This window comes from Salvelinus fontinalis, chromosome 1, assembly GCF_029448725.1.
Source record: "Salvelinus fontinalis isolate EN_2023a chromosome 1, ASM2944872v1, whole genome shotgun sequence".
Classification (NCBI taxonomy): Eukaryota; Metazoa; Chordata; class Actinopteri; order Salmoniformes; family Salmonidae; genus Salvelinus; species Salvelinus fontinalis.
Window position 1 is genome coordinate 32,335,808 of NC_074665.1, and position 22,500 is coordinate 32,358,307.

General features: G+C 43.4%; 1 long non-coding RNA gene across 1 annotated transcript; it reads right to left on the bottom strand.

The window, feature by feature from the left end:
* Positions 1-17,126: 17,126 nt before the first annotated feature.
* LOC129853161 (uncharacterized) lies at positions 17,127-20,096 on the bottom strand. The gene is made up of 3 exons (XR_008759089.1): positions 20,027-20,096; positions 19,200-19,678; positions 17,127-17,722 (listed from the first exon to the last, which is right to left on the bottom strand). It is a non-coding gene; the product is annotated as an uncharacterized LOC129853161 (long non-coding RNA).
* Positions 20,097-22,500: the final 2,404 nt, after the last annotated feature.

Here is a 22,500-nt window from a genome sequence, read left to right on the forward strand (position 1 = left end):
CCTATGCGTTGGCGCAGCAGTTATGCTGCGTGCTATATATATTGTGTGTTATGTGTATCATCCCGTGTCGGTTTACCCTCGCTTTTTTGTTTGGGTACAGCCCAGTGTTTTTGTATAGATGTTGGTTTTGGGTGTCATAAATCTTCTTCTGGCTGCAAGGGAAAGTGTTGAGTAGCCAGTGAAATCGTGCCCATTTCAAACGGCCTCCTACTCAATTCTTGCTCGTACAATATGGATATTATTATTAATATTGGATAGAAAACACTCTCTAGTTTCTAAAACCGTTGGAATTATTTCTCTGAGTGAAACAGAATTCATTTGGCAGCACTTTCCCTGACCAGGAAGTGAAATGTCAGAAATATGTGTTCTGTTCAACTTGATGCCTATATATGGTCATGACACTTAGGAGTCTACTTACACTCCATACGTCTTCCTCTTGGTCTCAAGAGGATGTGAGAGAAGAAATTTTGTGTTCATCTTGGTCAGGGGTGGAATAAAAGCTATTTCTTTGACGTGACCGTCCACTTCCGGTTCTCTGAAACGCGCGACAAGGAAGTGCCATTGCCTTCTGTTTTGCTGCCGTAATAGACGAAAATTATCCCTGGCTCGGAATTTTTTTGATACATGTGAACATATCATCGTAATGTATGTTTTTTCAATATAGTTTAATCAGATTATTGAAATTTTTTCGGGAGTTTTGCCGTGTTCCGTCCTCTGACTGTGTTTACGTCGGAGAGATTTGTGCCACTCGGCTAGTGCCAATGCTAAGTGAAGAGGGAAATTTGCCATTCTGAATCCAAACAACGACTCATCTGGACAGAGGACACCTTGTTCAACATTCTGATGAAAGATCAGCAAAAGTAAGAGCCAATTTATGATGTTATTTCATATGTCTGTCGTGCATGTTGACTGGTCGTGGGCGCCCAAGTTTTTCTGTCTATTGCTGCTATGCTAATATCACGCTACATTTTGTTTGCGCTGTAAAACATTTAATAAATCGGAAATATTGTCTAGAATCACAAGATGCCTGTCTTTCAATTGCTGTACACTATGTATTTTTCAGAAATGTTTTATGATGAGTAATTAGGTATTTGACGTTGGTGTCTGTAAATATTATGGCTGCATTCGGTGCAATTTCTGATTGTAGCTGAAATGTAAACTATGAATTATACCTGAAATATGCAAATTTTTTGAAAAAAACATATGCTATACAATAAATATGTTATCAGATTGTCATCTGATGAGGTTGTTTCTTGGTTAGTGGCTATTTTTATCTTTATTTGGCCGAATTTGTGATAGCTACTGATGGAGTAAAAAACTGATGGAGTAAGAAAAGTGGTGTCTTTTGCTAACGTGGTTAGCTAATAGATTTACACATTGTGTCTTCCCTGTAAAACATTTAAAAAATCGGACATGTTGGCTTGATTCACAAGATGTGCACCTTTCATCTGGTGTCTTGGACTTGTTAACTTTTACTGCCTCAGAAACCCGGATCCGGGATCAAAAAAATACAGGTTGGACATGAAATGAAAGATGCATTAGTTATTAATGCAACCGCAGAGTTAGATTTTTAAAATTAACGTTACTAGACATACAGTGTGCGTTACAGCCAGACTAGTGCCGCAATAACGGCGTGACTATTCACCATTATTGAGTTTACATTTTTCCACATAAAAACGGAATAACATCATAAATAGCTCTTACTTTTCGACGAGCTTCCATCAGAATCTTGCCATGGTGGTTCTTTGTCCAAAAGAATCGTTGCTTGGTTGTAAAACGTTGCATTTAACTTCTGATATATTAGCTAACAGTAGCTAACCATAGCTATTTTGCCCCAACGTGTCCAAATCCTCAAGGCGCAATACTGAGGAAATTCCGAAAAATAGCAATATACTCGCATAATCTGATATAACTCGGTTTAAAATAGCTTCGTTATGATGCTTCTAACACCTATGTCTAATTAAATTACAGATGGATACATCTAATGTTTAAAATTGAGCGTTTGAAAATGGCATCCTGAGGTCCACTTCGCGCAATGTTCAGCTTCGAAAGGAAGACTCCTCTCGCTCCTTGGCCTTTTATAACCTCTAAGAGCTACGCAGCAAGCCCATTCCACTTCTCATTGGTTACTGACATCCAGGGGAAGGCGGGTGCAGTTCATGTCGTTCCATAGGAAAAACACAGACTTTTAAAATTGATCTGAAATCAGAGCTTCGCTCTCAGACCATCGCAGTACCTGTCATGGATTTCGCTGTAGAAAGAGTTCTGGGTCACCCACAGACAAAATTCCAACGGCTATAGAAACTAGAGAGTGTTTTCTATCCAATAGAATTAATAATATGCATATTGTACGATCAAGAATTGAGCACGAGGCAGTTTAATTTGGCGACACCCAGAAATAAAAAATGCTAATTGCGCCACCTATTGGCAAAAGGTTAATGTGTGAAAGTTAAATATTTGAAAAAAAAATATCTTTTGAATTTCGCGCCCTGCACTTTGAGCTGGATGTTGTCATAAGTGTACCGGTGTCGGGCTGCCTGTCTCCAAAATCCTTTATACCAGCGTGACAGAATAACCAATGCGAAAATGGAGACAGCAGGAAAGACCGAGCTGACGACTATTGTAGGGACAGTACAGCACCATGAGGACTGTCTGTCCAGACTCGGTATCGGACAGTGTGCTGGCAACCATCCTGCGCTTGGAGGGGAGTGTGCAATCCCTCCAGTCTCCAGCACCGATTCTGGTACCAGCTCCCACACCACGACCTATCTCCGTTCCATCGGAGCCAGTCCGTATAATACCCTTGTCCCTCCCGGAGTGATTCGACGGCACACCAGCAAGATGAAAGCGGTTCCTTCTACAATGTGACCTGTACCTCGCTCGCTACACCGGGGCTGTTTCCAGAAGAGACAGGGTTGCCACAGTCATCTCGGCACTGACCGGACGGGCCCTGGACTGGGGTGCCCCGGTCTGGGAGACGGGCAGACACGAGGTCGAGTCCTACGAGCGCTTCACCCTCCTCTTCCACTCGGTGTTTGATCATCCTGTGGAGATCCGAGAGGAGGGTGAGCGTCTACTCCGACTACGCCAGGGATCTAGGACCGCATCAGTGTTGACCCTGGAGTTCCGGACCATCGCAGCCTCCACCGGATGGAACGAGTTGGCTCTGGTTACCGTTATCCGCAACGGACTGAGGGAGGAGGTACAGCTGGAGTTAGCCTGCCGTAATGACAACCTCTCATTCGACCAGCTCATCAGCATGGCGATCCGGTTGGACAACCTCCTGCGGTCCCGAAGAAGACCTGTGTGGAATTCAGAACCCATGGCTACCCCTGCTCCGTGGCCAGAGCTGATGGAGATGAGCTTGGCACATTTGCCCGAGACAGAGCATAGGAGAAGGAGGAATCTGCGCTTCTGCTTCTATTGTGGAGAAAAGGGGTCATTTCTCCACGACCTGCTCACTATCCACTAGGAAGCGAGGAGGTGACAAGCCAGGGAATTTTCCTGCACCAACCCAGGTAGAAGGCAAGGTTTCCTCTCCTTGTCTGTCAAATCGACCAGTGTGTTTTCCTGTTAAATTCCTGAGTACCCTAGCCCTTCACTCCCGTTAGCTCTGATTGATTCCGGAGCTACCTGGAATCTCTTAGATAGCGCACTGGCCACTGCATTATGCATACCTTTGGTTCCCCTACAGTTACCCATTCCAGTTCGAGCCCTGGATAATCATCCAATAGGGACAGGGCTCGTGCATCACATTACTGTTCCTGTTTCTTTGCTGACCCATGACTATCCTTCAGAACAGATCACTTTCTTGATTATAAACACTCCCACGTACCCCATTGTTTTAGGTCTCCCCTGGTTGAGTTCGCATAACCCGGTTATTTCCTGCTCCGAGAGGAGACTGCTGGGTTGGTCGCAGGAGTGTCAGGGGAGGTGTCTCGCAGAGTCTGTCAACACCACTATGGTGGAAAGTCCAGACTGTGCTCCTCAAGTGGATTTACCAGAGGAGTACCAGGATCTGCACCGGGTTTTCTCAAAGACCCAGGCTACACGAATGCCTCCCCATTGCTCCTGGGACTGTGCCATTAAACTGTTGTCTGACGCAGCCCTCCCGAGAGGACATGTCTATCCCCTCTCCTATGCGGAGACCGAGCCATGGAGAACTATCACCAGCCTCCTCAAGCTTCTTTTTTGTCAAGAAGAAAGATGGGGGACTGCGCCCCTGCATTGATTATCGAACACTGAACAAGGCCATCGTCAACTTCAGCTATCCTTTACCCCTCATCCCAAACATCATCGAAGAAATGCACGGGCGCAGTACTTCACGAAGCTGGAATTGAGGAGCGCCTACAATCTGGTGCGCATTCGTACAGGTAATGAATGGAAGACTGCTTTTCCCACGACCACGGGTCATTATGAGTAACTCATAATGCCCTTTGGTCTGTCTAATGCTCTTTCAGTCTTCGAGGCCTTCATCAACGAAGTGTTTCGGGACATGCTGGGACTGGGCGTAGTGGTCTATATAGACAACATTTTGGTCTATTCTGCTGACCGCATCAAGCATGTCTCGTTAGTCAGGTCTGTGAATACTGTTGGAGCATGATCTATATGTTAAACAGGAGAAATTTTTGTTTTGGGTGTATTAAAAACTCCTATTGTGTATTCCGGCGCCTGTCTCCAAAATCCTTTATACCAGCGTGACAGTCTTACTCACATGGGCTGCGAAGAGCGTGATCACACAGTCTTAGAAGCACAAGCATTTCGCTACACTCGCATTAACTTCTGCTAACCACGTGTATGTGACCAATAACATTTTATTTTATTTGACATTTAACATGTTGATAGAAATTTGGTAAAACAGATCTAAGTTTCCATGTATTTAATTCCCCGATTACTAGAAGCGCTGCCTCTGCGTGAGCATTTTCTTGTTTGCTTATAGCATAATACAGCTCATTCAGTGTGGTCTTAGTGCCAGCATCAGTCTGTGGTGGTATGTAGACAGCTACGAAATATACAGATGAAAACTCTCTAGGTAGATAGTGTGGTCTACAGCTTATCATGAGATATTCTACCTCAGGTCGAGCAAAACCTCGAGACTTCCTTAGATATTGTGCACCAGCTGTTAACCTCTCTGGGATCGCGGGACGCTTGCGTCCCAACAGCCTGTTAAAATGTAGAGCGCCAGATTCAAAAAAATTATATAAAATTAAACTTGATTAAATCACACATATAAGATACCAAATTAAAGCTACACTCGTTGTGAATCCAGCCAACATGTCAGATTTCAAAAAGGCTTTTCGGCGAAAGCATAAGATGCTATTATCTGATGATAGCCCAATGTAAACAAGAGAGTGTAGCCTATTTCAACCATGCTGGAGCTACTCAAAACGCAGAAATAAAATATAAAACATGCATTACCTTTGACGAGATTCTTTTGTTGGCACTCCAATATGACCCATAAACAACACAAATGGTCCTTTTGTTCGATTAATTCCGTCCATATATATCCAAATTGTCAATTTATTTGGCGCCGTTGTACCAGAAAAAGCATCGTCCAATTTGCACAGTCACGACAAAATATCTAAAAAAAATTACCTCTAAACTTTGCCAAAACATTTCAAAGTACTTTTGTAATACAACTGTAGGTATTTGAATCCAAGAATCCAAGAATCCAAGATGGCGTAGCAGTCAGATGACCTTTGTCCTCGTCCTGTCCCGTGTATATATATTTTATATATTTTTCTTCGCATTTCTTTTTATATATATTTTTTTCTTCTTAAAAACTCAACTTCAAAACACTCTCCTGCAACCCACCTCACCAAATGTGGTGCGGATCTGTTTTTTTTCCTCAAAGGTATTATTCACCTCGTATCCGAAATCAACAACAGAAGCTAGCCAGAAGTTAGCCAGCTCACAAGCTAACGTTAGTAGTTCAGCTAACCACAGCTAGCGCTCATCAGCTATCCTTTAGCTCGGAAAACTATTGCCAGTTTTGTACAACGCGACTCAGACCAGAGCATACCAGACCTTTTTTCTCTCCATATCCCCGGATTTTTACCGCAAGTTCTGGACATTTACACCTGGATCTTGCAGCTAACCAGCTGCTATCCGAGTGACTATTGGCTAACATCAATTCCGGAGCAAACACCAATTATCCCGGAGCTAGCCAGCTGAAGAGTTCCATCAGCCACTCCTGGGCTACAATCACCTATCCGGACCCGTTTACTGCCGATGCGGAGCCCCACCGGGCCTTCACGACTGGGATACCGACGTTATCTGCCCGAGGGAGTTATTCAACTGACCCCTCCATCGCGACGTAACCTGAACGCCCATATGCTAACTGCGGCACGCTAATCGTTAGCTGTCTTGAGCATATCGGCTGCTATCTGAACAGACAACCTCTCTTTCGCCATCGCCATCCGGCTTGGATTCTCTGTCGACACGACCACGTCTGGTCTGCAGACGAATAGCCCATCCGCTGTGCCCTCAACCGGCCTCCGTCTGAGCAGACCCCCTCCATCTGAGCAGACCTCCCCCCGGGCTACTAACTTTAAACGCCGCGGGCTAGTTTAGTGAAGGCCTCACTGCCCCATCTACGGCTGCCCCCTGGACACTATGATCACTTGGCTACATAGCTGATGCCTGCTTGACTGTCCATTAATTCACGGTACTCCATTCCGTTTATTTGTGTTTTATCTGTCGGCTCTGTGCTTTAACTCAGGATCTGTGTGTAGTTAATCGGACCCTCTCTGCCTAGCCGTCGCCATTTTTACCTACTGTTGCTGTGTTAGCTGACTAGCTGCTGTTATATCACCTGTTGTTTTAGCTAGCTCTGACTAGCTGCTGTTATATCACCTGTTGTTTTAGCTAGCTCTCCCAATCAAGACCTGCAATCACTTTACGCCTTACTGCATGTCTCCCTCAAATATCAATATGCCTTGCATACTGTTGTTCAGGCTAGTTATCATTGTTTTGGTTTGCAATGGACCCCGTAGTTCCACTCTCCGTACCTCTGATACCTCCTTTGTCCCACCCCCCACACATGCGGTGACCTCACCCATTGAGACCAGCATGTCCAGAGATACAACCTCTCTTATCATCACCCAGTGCCTGGGCTTGCCTCCGCTGTACCCGTGCCCCACCATACCCTGGTCTGCACATTATGCCCAGAATCTATTCTACCACGCCCATAAATCTGCTCCTTTTATTCCTTGTCCCCAACGCTCTAGGCGACCAGTTTTGATAGCCTTTAGCCGCACCCTCATCCTGCTACTCCTCTGTTCCTCGGGTGATGTGGAGGTAAACCCAGGCCCTGCATGTCCCCAGTCACCCTCATTTGTTGACTTCTGTGATCGAAAAAGCTTTGGCCTCATGCATGTCAACATCAGAAGCCTCCTCCCTAAGTTTGCCTTACTCACCGCTTTAGCACACTCTGCCAACCCTGATGTCCTCGCCGTGTCCGAATCCTGGCTTAGGAAGGCCACCAAAAATTCTGAGATTTCCATACCCAACTATAACACTTTCCGTCAAGATAGAACTGCCAAAGGGGGAGGAGTTGCAATCTACTGCAGAGATAGCCTGCAAAGTTCTGTCATACTTTCCAGGTCTATGCCCAAACAGTTCGAACTTCTAATTTTAAAAATTAATCTCTCCAAAAATAAGTCTCTCACTGTTGCCGCCTGCTACCGACCCCCCTCAGCTCCCAGCTGTGCCCTGGACACCATCTGTGAATTGATCGCTCCCCATCTAGCTTCAGAGTTTGTTCTGTTAGGTGACCTAAACTGGGATATGCTTAACACCCCGGCAGTCCTACAATCTAAGCTTGATGCCCTCAATCTCACACAAATCATCAAGGAACCCACCAGGTACAACCCTAAATCCGTAAACATGGGCACCCTAATAGACATTATCCTGACCAACTTGCCCTCCAAATACACCTCTGCTGTCTTCAATCAAGATCTCAGCGATCACTGCCTCATTGCCTGTATCCGCCACGGGTCCGCGGCCAAACGACCACCCCTCATCACTGTCAAACGCTCCCTAAAACACTTCTGCGAGCAGGCCTTTCTAATCGACCTGGCCCGGGTACCCTGGAAGGATATTGACCTCATCCCGTCAGTTGAGGATGCCTGGTCATTCTTTAAAAGTTACTTCCTCACCATATTAGACAAGCATGCTCCGTTCAAAAAATGCAGAACCAAGAACAGATATAGCCCTTGGTTCACTCCAGACCTGACTGCCCTCGACCAGCACAAAAACATCCTGTGGCGAACTGCAATAGCATCGAAGAGCCCCCGCGATATGCAACTGTTCAGGGAAGTCAGGAACCAATACACGCAGTCAGTCAGGAAAGCAAAGGCCAGCTTTTTCAAGCAGAAATTTGCATCCTGTAGCTCTAACTCCAAAAAGTTCTGGGATACTGTAAAGTCCATGGAAAACAAGAGCACCTCCTCCCAGCTGCCCACTTCACTGAGGCTAGGTAACACGGTCACCACTGATAAGTCCATGATAATCGAAAACTTCAACAAACATTTCTCAATGGCTGGCCATGCCTTCCTCCTGGCGACTCCAACCTTGGCCAACAGCCCCTACCCCCCCGCTGCTACTCGCCCAAGCCTCCCCAGCTTCTCCTTTACCCATATCCAGATAGCAGATGTTCTGAAAGAGCTGCAAAATCTGGATCCATACAAATCAGCTGGGCTTGACAATCTGGACCCCCTATTTCTGAAACTGTCCGCCGCCATTGTCGCACCCCCTACTACCAGCCTGTTCAACCTCTCCTTCGTATCATCTGAGATCCCCAAGGATTGGAAAGCTGCCGCGGTCATCCCCCTCTTCAAAGGGGGAGACACCCTGGACCCAAACTGTTACAGACCTATATCCATCCTGCCCTGCCTATCTAAGGTCTTCGAAAGCCAAGTGAACAAACAGATCACTGACCATCTCGAATCCCACCGTACCTTCTCCGCTGTGCAATCCGGTTTCCGAGCCGGTCACGGGTGCACCTCAGCCACGCTCAAGGTACTAAACGATGTCATAACCGCCATCGATAAAAGACATTACTGTGCAGCCGTCTTCATCGACCTGGCCAAGGCTTTCGACTCTGTCAATCACCATATTCTTATCGGCAGACTCAGTAGCCTCGGTTTTTCTAATGACTGCCTTGCCTGGTTCACCAACTACTTTGCAGACAGAGTTCAGTGTGTCAAATCGGAGGGCATGTTGTCCGGTCCTCTGGCAGTCTCTATGGGGGTACCACAGGGTTCAATTCTCGGGCCGACTCTTTTCTCTGTATACATCAATGATGTTGCTCTTGCTGCGGGCGATTCCCTGATCCACCTCTATGCAGACGACACCATTCTGTACACTTCCGGCCCTTCCTTGGACACTGTGCTATCTAACCTCCAAACGAGCTTCAATGCCATACAACACTCCTTCCGTGGCCTCCAACTGCTCTTAAACGCTAGTAAAACCAAATGCATGCTTTTCAACCGTTCGCTGCCTGCACCCGCACGCCCGACTAGCATCACCACCCTGGACGGTTCCGACCTAGAATATGTGGACATCTATAAGTACCTAGGTGTCTGGCTAGACTGCAAACTCTCCTTCCAGACTCATATCAAACATCTCCAATCCAAAATCATATCTAGAGTCGGCTTTCTATTCCGCAACAAAGCCTCCTTCACTCACGCCGCCAAACTTACCCTAGTAAAACTGACTATCCTACCGATCCTCGACTTCGGCGATGTCATCTACAAAATAGCTTCCAATACTCTACTCAGCAAACTGGATGCAGTCTATCACAGTGCCATCCGTTTTGTTACTAAAGCACCTTATACGACCCACCACTGCGACCTGTAGGCCCTAGTCGGCTGGCCCTCGCTACATGTTCGTCGTCAGACCCACTGGCTCCAGGTCATCTACAAGGCTATGCTAGGTAAAGTGCCGCCTTATCTCAGTTCACTGGTCACGATGGCTACACCCACCCGTAGCACGCGCTCCAGCAGGTGTATCTCACTGATCATCCCTAAAGCCAAAACCTGATTTGGACGCCTTTCCTTCCAGTTCTCTGCTGCCTGCGACTGGAACGAATTGCAAAAATCTCTGAAGTTGGAGACTTTTATCTCCCTCAACAACTTTAAAAATCTGCTATCCGAGCAGCTAACCGATCGCTGCAGCTGTACATAGTCCATCTGTAAACTACCCACCCAATTTACCTACCTCATCCCCCATACTGCTTTTATTTATTTACTTTTCTGCTCTTTTGCACACCAGTATCTCTTCTTGCACATGATCATCTGATGATTTATCACTCCAGTGTTAATCTGCTAAATTGTAATTACTCGATTTATTGCCTACCTCATGCCTTTTGCACACATTGTATATAGATTCTCTTTTTTCTACCATGTTATTGACTTGTTTTTTGTTTACTCCATGTGTAACTCTGTGTTGTTGTCTGTTCACACTGCTATGCTTTATCTTGGCCAGGTCGCAGTTGCAAATGAGAACTTGTTCTCAACTAGCCTACCTGGTTAAATAAAGGTGAAATAAAATAAAAATAAAAATAAAATAAAAAATTTGTAAACGTTAATAATCGATCAAATTGAAGACGGGTCAATCTGTTTTCAATACAGGATATCAACAAGCTCACGGTACTTTTCAAGTCTTGCTCAACTCTCAAACATAAATACAAGACGTCACTCCACTTCCGGGTCAATATCTTTCTCAGTTCTCTAATGAAAAACCTTAACCTTTTTCCATACAATGGCGACATCCAGTGGAAGCAGTAGAAACTGCGTGGATAGTGATTAGAATTCTGGTTTGCCCATGAGAACCCATTGAACACACAATGACTTAAAAAAAAAAGGTTGGTCCTCAGGGTTTTGACTGCTATATAAGTTCTGTTATACTTACAGATATGATTCCAACACTTTTAGAAACTTCAGAGTGTTTTCTATCCAAATCTAGTAATAATATGCATATCTTATATTCTGGGGATGAGTAGAACGAAGTTGAAATTGTGCACGCTATTTTTCCATATGTGAAAACTCTGCACCCTATCCCCAAGAAGTTAATTACAAAAATACATAGTCCCCCGCCCCTTGTCTACCAGATGCCGCTGTTCTATTCTGCCGATACAGCGTATAACCAGCCAGCTGTATGTTGATAATGTCGTCGTTCAGCCATGACTCTGTGAAGCATAATATAATACAGTTGATTGTCCCGTTGGTAGTTTAATCTTCTGTGTAGGTCATCGATTTTATTTTCCAAAGATTGCACGTTTGCTAGCAGAATGGAAGGAAGTGTTTTTTTTTTTGATCGCCTACGAATTCTCAGAAGGCAGGCCTTTTTCTCTGCCTTCTCTTCACGCAAATGACGGGGATCTGGTCCTGTTCCCGAGAGAGCAGTAAATCATTCAAGTCCGGCTCGTCGGACTTGTCAAAGGAAAAAAAGGATTCTTCCTGTCCGTGGTGAGTAATCACAATTCTGATGTCCAGAAGTGATTTATGGTCATAAGAGACGGTAGCAGCAACATTATGTACAAAATAAGTTTTAAAAAGTTACAAACAACGCAAAGAAATGCACAAAAAAAACACAATTGGTTAGGAATACGCAAAATGTCAACCTTGTTCTCCAATGCCATCTTGCATACATCTGGGCTGTCTTGAAGAGATAGCTTCATTAGCTTCCCCACAGAAAAGCCACTAACCTTCACACATCTAGATGGCCGTGCGGGATGGGTGTGGAGCCAGAGACAGCAGTGGGGTCAAACTGTAGAACCCAGTTCCTACATTTGAATATACAAATGGATTTTTTCAAACAAAACTACAATACATTTTATCACTGGGGCCATCTGTCATGCCCTGATCTGTTTCACCTGTCCTTGTGATTGTCTCCACCACCTCCAGGTGTCACTTATTTTCCCCAGTGTTTTTGATCCCTGTGTTTCCTGTCTCTCTGTGCCAGTTTGTCTTGTATGTTTCCGTCAACCCGCTTTTTTCCCTTTCTCCTAATTTTTGCATTCTCTTTTTTCTAGTCCTCCCGGTTTTGACCCTTGCCTGTTTCTGGACTTTGTACCCGTTGCCTGACCATTCTGCCTGTCTTGACCACGAGCCTGACCATGACCATTCTCTTGCCTACCCCTTTGGATTAATAAACATTGTAAGACTCCAACCATCTGCCTCCTGTGTCTGCATTTGGGACTCGCCTTGTGCCTTGATACCCTCAGAGCAAGATTACTGAACGTAAGTAGATTATTTACCTTCCGAGGTGAATGTATCAAACCAGTTGATGCTACAAGCTTGGCACACATGTATTTGGGGAGTTTATCCCATTATTCTCTGCAGATCCACTCAAGCTTTGTCAGGTTGGTTGGGGAGCGTAGCTGCACAGCTATTTTCAGGTCTCTCCAGAGATGTTCGATTGGATTCAAGTCTGACTATGGCTGGGCCACTCAAGGACAATGATACTTGTCCTGAAGCCACTCATGCATTGTCTTGGCTGTGTGCTGAGGGTTGTTGTCCTGTTGGGAGGTGAACCTTTGCCCCGGTCTGAGGTCCAGGGCGTTCTGTAGCAGGTTTTCATCAAGGATCTATCTCACTTTGCTCCGTTCATCGTTCACTCGATCCTTACTAGTCTCCCAGTACCTGGCGCTGAAAAACATCCCCACAGCATTATGCTGCCACCACCATGCCTCACTGTAGGGATGGTGCCAGGTTTCCTTCAGACGTGACGGTTGGCATTCAGGCCAAGCAGTTCATTCTTGGTTTCATCAGACCAAAGAATCTTGTTTCTCATGGTCTGAGAGTCATTTAGTTGCCTTTTGGCAAACTCCAAGCAAGCTGTCATGTGCCTTTTACTAGCAGTGGCTTCCGTCTGGCCACTCTACCATAAAGGTCTGATTGGTGGAGTGCTGCATAGATGGTTGTCCTTCTGGAAGGTTCTCTCATCTCCACAGAGGAACTCTGGTGCTCTGTCAGAGTGACCATTGGGTTCTTGGTCACCTGCCTGACCAAGGCCTTCTCCCCTGATTGCTAAATTTGGCCGGGTGGCCAGCTCTAGGAAGAGTCTTGGTGGTTCCAAACTTCTTCCATTTAAGAATGATGGAGGCCACAGCGCTCTTGGAGACTTTTAATGCTGCAGACATTAGACAGGTGTGTGCCTTTCCAAATCATGTCCCATCAATTTAATTTACCACAGGTGGACTCCAATCAAGTTGTAGAAACATCATAAGGATGATCACTGGAAATTGGATGCACCTGAGTTCAATATCGAGTCTTACAACAAAGTTTATGTAAATAATATATTTCTGTTTTTTTATTTGTAATAAATGTGCAAACATTTCTAAAAATCTGTTTTCGCTTTGACGTTAACCTGGTATTGTGTGTAGATTGATGACGATTTAAAAATATATATATTTTAGAATAAGGCTGTAATGTGGCGAAATGTGGAAAAAAGGAAGGGGTAGAATACTTTCCGAATGCACTGTACATATTGTAGCCTACATATGATGGTGTGGGCAGTCCTGCAAAATCCCAGCTCTGGTATTGAGTCCCTGACTGTGCACTCAGTTAAACAAAGACATGTTGAGTTTCATGTTTCCAAACAATAGGCCTAAATGATATTTTTTTGCATAAACCATTGATGGATCTGAGGGATACTGACACCTATTGCTGTTGGATATTGGGCCATTAAAGACAAGACTGGTATTGGGCTCTGCAAAGAAATCTCAAACAGTTTTCTATAGTTCAGCTTCTTGCATTCGTTTGGATTGGCACAGATAACAACCAATGAGTGATCTGCAGATGAGAGTGGTGTTGCTGCACTCAAGGAAAACTGGCTAGCTACTGAAAGTAACTTTGATTGACATTCATTCTCAGCCATAACATATGATAGTATTGTATAGGCTAAATGTAAAGCGTAGGCCTTTATGTTAAAATAAAAGTGACTGTATTTGTATTGTTAGTTTTGATAAAATTGTTTTGATAAAATTGTGTTACGCACACACGCAGGGTTGGGTAGGTTACTTTCTAAATGTAATTCGTTACAGTTACTAGTTACCTGTCAAATTGCATTCAGTAATATAACTTTCGGATTACCCAAACTCAGTTACGTAATCTGATTATTCAGTTACTTTTAGATTACTTCACCCTTAAGAGGCATTAGAAGACAAATGTATGTTACCAATTGACCGACATCTATTGCAGGATAAATCAATGTACCCCTTGATCTTCAAGAATAGGACATGGAAATTAGGGATTCGATCCTGCAACTTTTCGGTTATTGCCCCAACACCACTGTGCTACCTCCCGCCCCAAAATGTAACCACTCTCAGATTAATAGAGTGGTCAGAGCGGCAGGTACCCTAGTGGTTAGAGTGTTGGACTAGTAACCGAAAGGTTGCAAGATCGAATCCCTTAGCTGACAAGGTTCAAATCTGCCGTTCTGCCCCTGAACAAGGTAGTTAACCCACTGTTCCTAGGCTGTCATTGAAAATAAGAATTTGTTCTTAACTGACTTGTCTAGTTAAAGAAAGGTAAAATAAAAAAAATAGCTATGGATGCAAGGACTGACCATCCATGATATCAAAATTATTGTTTTAATCATGTTATGTGGCTATACAGTGTTCTTTACATTTACAACGTTTACAAACGTTGGAGAAAAACAAACGTATTTTTGGGGTTTTCATGGAGTGTGACAGTTGAACTAAGCTCATGAGGAATTGATTATAAAGTTATATTCTTCAAGAATAAATGGATATATATTTATAGTGTAAGTCGGAAGTTTACATACACTTAGGTTGGAGTCATTAAAACTTGTTTTTCAACCACTCCACACATTTCTTGTTCTCAAACTATAGTCTTGGCGAGTCGGTTAGGACATCTACTTTGTACATGACACAAGTAATCTTTCCAACAATTGTTTACAGACAGATTGTTTCACTTATAATTCACTGTATCACAATTCCAGTGGGTCAGAAGTTTACATACACTAAGTTGACTGTGCCTTTAAACAGCTTGGAAAATTCTAGAAAATGATGTCATGGCTTTAGAAGCTTCTGATAGGCTAATTGACATCTTTTGAGTCAATTGGACCTGTGGATGTATTTCAAGGCCTACCTTCAAACTCAGTGCCTCTTTGCTTGACATCATGGGAAAATCAAAAGAAATCAGCTCCACAGTTCTGGTTCATCATTGGGAGCAATTTCCAAACGCCTGAAGGTACCACGTTCATCTGTACAAACAATAGTACGCAAGGATAAACACCACGGGACCACGCAGTCGTCATACCGTTCAGGAAGGAGATGCATTCTGTCTCCTAGAGATGAATGTACTTTGTTGTGGAAAGTGCAAATCAATCCCAGAACAACAGCAAAGGACCTTGTGAAGATGCTGGAGGAAACAGGTACAAAAGTATCTATATCCACAGTAAAACGAGTCCTATATCAACATAACCTGAAAGGCCAGACTACGGTTTGCAACTGCACAAGGGGACAAAGATTGTACTTTTTGGAGAAATGTCCTCTGGTCTGATGAAACAAAAACAGAGCTGTTTGGCCATAATGACCATCGTTATGTTTGGAGGAAAAAGGTGGAGGCTTGCAAGCCGAAGAACACCATCCCAACCGTGAAGCACGGGGGTGGCAGCATCATGTTGTGGGTGTGCTTTGCTGCGGTTGGGACTGGTGCACTTCACAAAATAGATGGCATCATGAGGTAGGAAAACCATGTGGATATATTGAAGCAACATCTCAAGACATCAGTCAGGAAGTTAAAGCTTGGTCTCAAATGGGTCTTCCAAATGGACAATGACCCCAAGCATACTTACAAAGTTGTGGCAAAATGGGTTAAGGACAACAAAGTCAAGGTATTGGAGTTGCATCACAAAGCCCTAACCTCAATCCTATAGAAAATGTGTGGGTATTACTGAAAAAGCATGTGCGAGCAAGGAGGCCTATAAAACCTGACTCAGTTACACCAGCTCTCTCAGGAGGAATGGGCCAAAATTCACCCAACTTATTGTGGGAAGCTTGTGGAAGGCTACCCGAAACATTTGACCCACGTTAAACAATTTAAAGGCAATGCTACCAAATACTAATTGAGTGTATGTAAACTTTTGACCCACTGGGAATGTAATGAAAGAAATAAAAGCTGAAGTAAATCACACTCTCTACTGTTATTCTGACATTTCACATTCTTAAAATAAAGTGGGGATCCTAACTGACCTTAAACAGGGAATTTTTACTAGGATTAAATGTCAGGAATTGTGAAAAACTTTGTTTAAATGTATTCAGCTAAGGTGTATGTAAACCTCCGACATCAACTCCAAATATATAACGTATAAATCCAATAATGGACTTATAATTGCAGATTGACCCTTTTAAGTCTATCAAAAGTGTGTGAGTTTGAGCATCTGTCCATTAGGCCTATGGATAATTATTTTTTTTATCAGCATTAATTAGATTGAGCAATAAAATCCTCACTTTTAATCCATATGCTGGGATCCGCACTATGCAGCTGTTGCAAGAGCGCATTTTTCACTGGCTGTCCACTGGTTTCAAAAACAATGATTGATAGGCAGCCTAAACTACTTGAATTCAACCATCATTGGTTTCAAATACACATTAAGAGTTGTGAATAGCCATCCACAACAACCACAATCCTTAAAGTGCAAATAGCTAAATGAGAGAGCAGCAGTGTGATTCACATCAATGCGCTATGTTGACATTAATAATAAGTTAAAGCCGTATCGCTGTAGACCACACCGCTGCTGTCATCCTTACCTCCCAGCGTTAATTCAAGGTGGATAATATTTGAAGGCCGACAGCAGTCGCACCATTGGAAGACATAGCTTGGACTGTACCCTACAAAAGCCTGTTCCTGCTCTTTTCCCGTGATCCATCAAACACATTTGGTGTGTCATCATAGTGGTCTCTGACTTGTGGTAAGACTCGCTCAGGTGGAACTAATGTAAACTTCTGGCTTTTTTTCAATGCTGATTTGAATGTCACTGAGAAGACAGAGAAGTGTCAAAGATTTTTCCCCCCCAAACATCCTTTCTGAATTTAAAAGTAATCCTCAAAATAATCAAGTTTTTCTAAAGTATCTGTAATCTGATTACAACATTATGATGGTAATTTAATGGATACAGTTACCGTTTTTTTCTATCAATCAAATTTATTTATAAAGGCCTTTTTACATCAGCCAATGTCACAAAGTGCTGTACAGACACCTAACCTAAAACAGCAAGCAATGCAGATGTAGAAGCACATTGGCTAGGAAAAACTCCCCAGAAAGGCCAGAACCTAGGAAGAAACCTAGAGAGGAACCAGGCTATGAGGGGTGGCCAGTCCTCTTCTGGCTGTGCCGGGTAGAGATTATAACAGAACATGGCCAAGATGTTCAAACTTTCATAGATGACCAGCAGGGTCAAATAATAATAATCACAGTAGTTGTAGAGGGTGCAACAGGTCAGCACCTCAGGAGTAAATGTCAGTTTGCTTTTCATAGCCGATCATTCAGAGTTTACAGACAGCAGGTGCGGTAGAGAGAGAGAGAGTCTAAAACAGCAGGTCCGGGACAAGGTAGCACATCCAGTGAACAGGTCAGGGTTCCACAGTCTCAGTTGAAACTGGAGCAGCAGCAGCATGACCAGGTGGACTGGGGACAGCAAGGAGTCATCAGGCCAAGTAGTCCTGAGGCATGGTCCTAGGGCTCAGGTCCTCCGAGAGAAAGAGAGAGAGAATGCGAATGAGAAAATTAGAGGGAGCATACTTAAATTCACACAGGACACCGGATAAGACTGGAGAAATACTCCAGATATAACAGAATGACTCTAGCCCCCCGACACAAACTATTGCAGCATAAATAATTCCTTACACGTAATCCGTTACTCCCCAACCCTGCACACACGTTACAATATAGTGAAGTAAATTACAGATACTACAAACTGCCCTCCACCCTCCCAAGCAAGGACATGAGGACCACAATTTTACATAACTCATTGACAGATTAGCGCACAGCCATACACTGAATAAAATATATGGTAGTCCGTACTTCCCATCCACATGTATGAAGGCATACATTGGGCATGTTTGAATAACAACTGTTTCAGTGATCCACAGTTAGGGAGTAATCAGACGATACATTGTAGTTAAAATACCACCATACCACCTTGTACTTAAAGCATGCAGAAATAACCTTAAGGTTTTTAACATTATTTAAGATTTTGAGGAATGGCAAGCCTTTTAAGGTCAAGGGCTTTGCAAAAAAAATGGTATAGATCCCAGTAAAGTCCCCCAGTTGTTGTTCAAACATGCCTAATGCACGCCTTCATACACGTGGACGGGAATTGGGATTACTGTACATTTTTATTCAGTGAACGGCATGTGAGTGGCAATCAGGTGAGGATGTGCTAACTGCCCTGCTAAGAGCTCTGTGGCTGAGTGGCTGCAGACAGAGTGGAGCTGACAGGCTGAGAGGGGGGGGGGGGGGGAATAATAGGCCCAATGGCTGTTTGCTGCATAATGTGCACTTTTGTCCTTTTCCCATCATTCACTCTTCCATCTTATCCTAGGCTATAGATGCTCTGATACAGGAGACATTCTTCAAGTACAATCAACTAGTGTCATCAAAAGGCAAGATTCTTAGAACCTCGCATAGTTCTTAGAACCTCGCATAGTTCTTAGAACTTCACATCATTTTGGCAAATCACTGAAATTCCTGTTTTGTGGGAAATGTGACTGATAAGATCAGAACCACACTATTTCAAACGTTTCTGTTTACCATGACCTCTTTATGTGGATATGCTTCCTAAAATCTCATAGGATTGAGGAAAAATGACTGTCTAATTATTCAAGTGTAACCTTTCCATAGCTAAGCTAATGGGGGACTTTACTGGGATCTAAACATCTTTTGCAAAGCCGTTGACCTAAAAAGGGTTGCCATTCTTTGAAATCTTGTCCGGTAAAATGTTCTGTTAAAAACCTTACATCGTAATTCCTGCATGCTTTAAATACAAGGTTGTATGGTGGTATTTCTTTTTAAGTCCTAGAATAACTACAATGTAAATCTTTAAAAAATGTATTATCAATAACTATTCATGGTCATTCAGTTTAAGGGATACATTTGTCCTATAATAGAAAATAAGACAAACATTTGAAGATCATTAATGTTTGTTTTTTAAATATTTTTACTCACTTTGTTACTGAACAACAACAGGCAGACAATTCCACCCACTAGGTGGACAACAAACACTGCAAAACATTAATCAATGTAGAAAAGTCAGCAATACAGCAACAGCTTGGTCAGCTACGAAATGTACTACAGCATTATCATCATAAATAAAGGAGCCATCCGATGACAACAGAATGTTTCAGGACATTGTAAAAACCAGTCTCTCCTTACGAGGTATGGTCTCTCCACTGACTTCAGGGTGTGGTCTTGTTGCGGTCTTTTTTATTCTGGAGTCCTCTAGATCAGGTCCAAAATGGGGAAACAGGGAGAACTCAGGGCTGTGGTAGTTGAACAACCAGGGGTAGTTTGGTCGGTGAAATACCTCTGCAGCCCCATTTTCCCATGCCCTATGCCTCTTTAAAGCTAGATCTCAAAGCGGTATATGCATAGGAAAAAGGAACAGCGAGTGCAGATACCCCTCTCGAATCCACTGCTGTGTGGACCTGGACGGGAGAGACACAGACAATCTCACAGAATGAACACTTTGAATATTAAACCTTACACAAAGGTATTTAAAGAAAAACATAAAAATAAGCAATTCCTATTTTATCATGTACAGCTGATTTTGCACAAGTAACTTATACTTTAGAATACGCAAAACAATATTTTCAGGACTTCAATCATTTGGATAAGACGATAACGGCAATTGACAAATTCTTACTTAAAAAAATATTTGCTGGACAGCAAATGTGAAAAACGTTAAAGAGACTTTACATTCTGCGTGAGCCTGTTTGAGGTTTTAGTTCTATAAAATGTATCAGGTGAAGATCCTATAAAAAAAGCGGACTTACCCTGTACAGCTCCCGAGCTGTCTCCCTAAAGCAAACACCTCCTCAGGGGCATTTATTCCTCCCCAGAGACCTTGAAGATGTTTGAGAAAGATAGAGTAGCTGTTTTTTGTTCTCTGTCAGCACTCAGGCCACCTCCTTGGTTTCAGGCCATGGCATAACATGCACTTGCAGAGGCCAGCGCAACCCTCTTAAAAAAAAAAAAAAAAAAACACATTATAAAGTAACAAGCAACAAGCATGACAAAGCCTCAGTGTCTCGGCTAAGGTTGATTGGCTGTCGCTGCTCACCACTGTAGCGTAGGGTGATCTTGCTACATAATAAGCTGCTATCTTCTTCTCAGATGTCAGCAGCACAGCGAGGAAAGAGGGAAAAAGTTAGAACACCTAGTTCCTACCGCTGACAAGTTTCTTATCAGTTCAGGGTCTCTTTCTCTCCCTCTCCCAGGAGGGGCCCCATGCTTTAGCCTCCTCAAGGTCTTCAGACAAGGACTCTCAGGGTGTGCTGAAGTGAGACATTCACACACACGAGTGTGTGTTCACGCACCAACTTAGTACACACAAGCATACACAGACACACACAGACAAATGTACACTCAAGCACACACAGACACACATGCATTGCACGCGCACGGAGGCTTCTCACCCTCACACACTGCAAAAGTGGGATGTTCTGGCAGGTCAAGGCCAGAGGCCAGTACGAACCCTCTTACCAGCTAGAAATTAAACTGTGGGAAACCACACTCTTCTTCTGATGTTGCACTAAGGGAGGTGGTCATGTATCATAGGAGTTAGTAAAGGAAGTCCTGTCATACATGACCATACCCTTACATGACCATACCCTTGCCTAACCAGTCCAGTAAAGTATGTGCAAGCTTAGCTTCTGAATCGCAGTGTGGGGAACTCTTTAGAATTAACTCTGTCAGACTAAGAACATGGTTTAAACAGTTATGGGCATACCATGACTTGGAGTCAATATATTAAGGCCTATTGTAGTGATGTGTAGATTTATTCGATTTTACGGTGGACATTTGTGTGTATCATGACAAGCTGGGAAAATATCCCCATATAGAATAATACACCTAACATTGTAACTGAATACCTTTTTCAGATATGAATGTGCCAGTGTACTCAGGCTCTTAATAAGACCCTTGATGAGACACATATACCATGTTGTGAAAACCACTGGGCTGAACTCCATCTCCACCATCCACAATGTTCAACCTTTGACACAGCTTTCCATGATCACCACTGGGGGGCAGCAGTTTCAAGCCCTGGATAACAGCATTGCTCTTATGCAGAGTGTTAAATTCTCTGGAAAAATTGCAGCGTTCCATTTTTTTGTTTAGAATCGCTAGGACCCATTTCTCTATACTTAGGTCACTTTTTCAAAATTCTTCACAGAGCGAGCACCACAGCAGTCTATCTGGGCTAAACTGTGGATACCTTTTCATTGCTTTGCACAAAATGCATTCAATGACTACATCTTTCAAATTTCATGAATTCTTCTCTCACTCAGACACAACCACCACCAAAACTCTATGTACCAACATGCCAATTTGCACATGTTTACATACTCTTTTCAAAACTGTTAGACTTAAGTTTAAAACCTAACATAACACAAAATTGAATAAGACTACAATCTGCTACATTTCTACAGTAAACCCATTTTGAAATATATTCCAAATCAAAAAATGAAATACTATCAAAACAATTAGACGGCTGATTCCCATTGTAGCTGAACACCTACCCAGGTGTTAGTCTTTAAATTTCATTACCATCTATACAAAGGGGGACATCTTAGGAATAATGCTGTACTGTAATGTAAACATGGACCCAGCCAGAGATAGAGAAGTGGCTGACAGAGGAAGAAGAGTGGCTGAGAGAGGGAGAGGAGTACGTATCCGTGGTGGAAGAAGACTGAGAGGAAAATCAAGAGCTGTAGTCTCAGGTGAGATTAGGGCCACTATAATTGATCATGTAATAAATCATGGTCTATCAATGAGAGAGGCTGGTCTGAGAGTGCAATCCAAATCTGTAACGCTCAACAGTGGCATCTATTGTGAGACATTTCCAGCAAAACAACAGGTAAGATGTGCATTTTGCAAGGGCATCTGACTGAACTGCACATTACAGAAGTAAATTGAGCAAAGCCACCAAACCCACTTGTGTGTAATTGTTTTTGAATTTCGACTTAGTACCCAACGGTTACCTCCCATAGGCGGGAGAGGTAGCATTTTCACTGCTGTGCAGGAAACTGCAATCGTTGGTATGGTCATCAGAAACAGTGGCATAAAACTCAGAGATTCGGGACAGAGTGATGGCAGACAACATTACATTTGGAAATATTCACAATGTAAGCATAACAACTATTTCTAGAGTCCAGAAACAACATCAAGTCAGGATGAAGCAGTTGTACACTGTCCCCTTTGACAGGAACTCTTTACGAGTCAAGAAACTCAGGAACCAATATGTCCA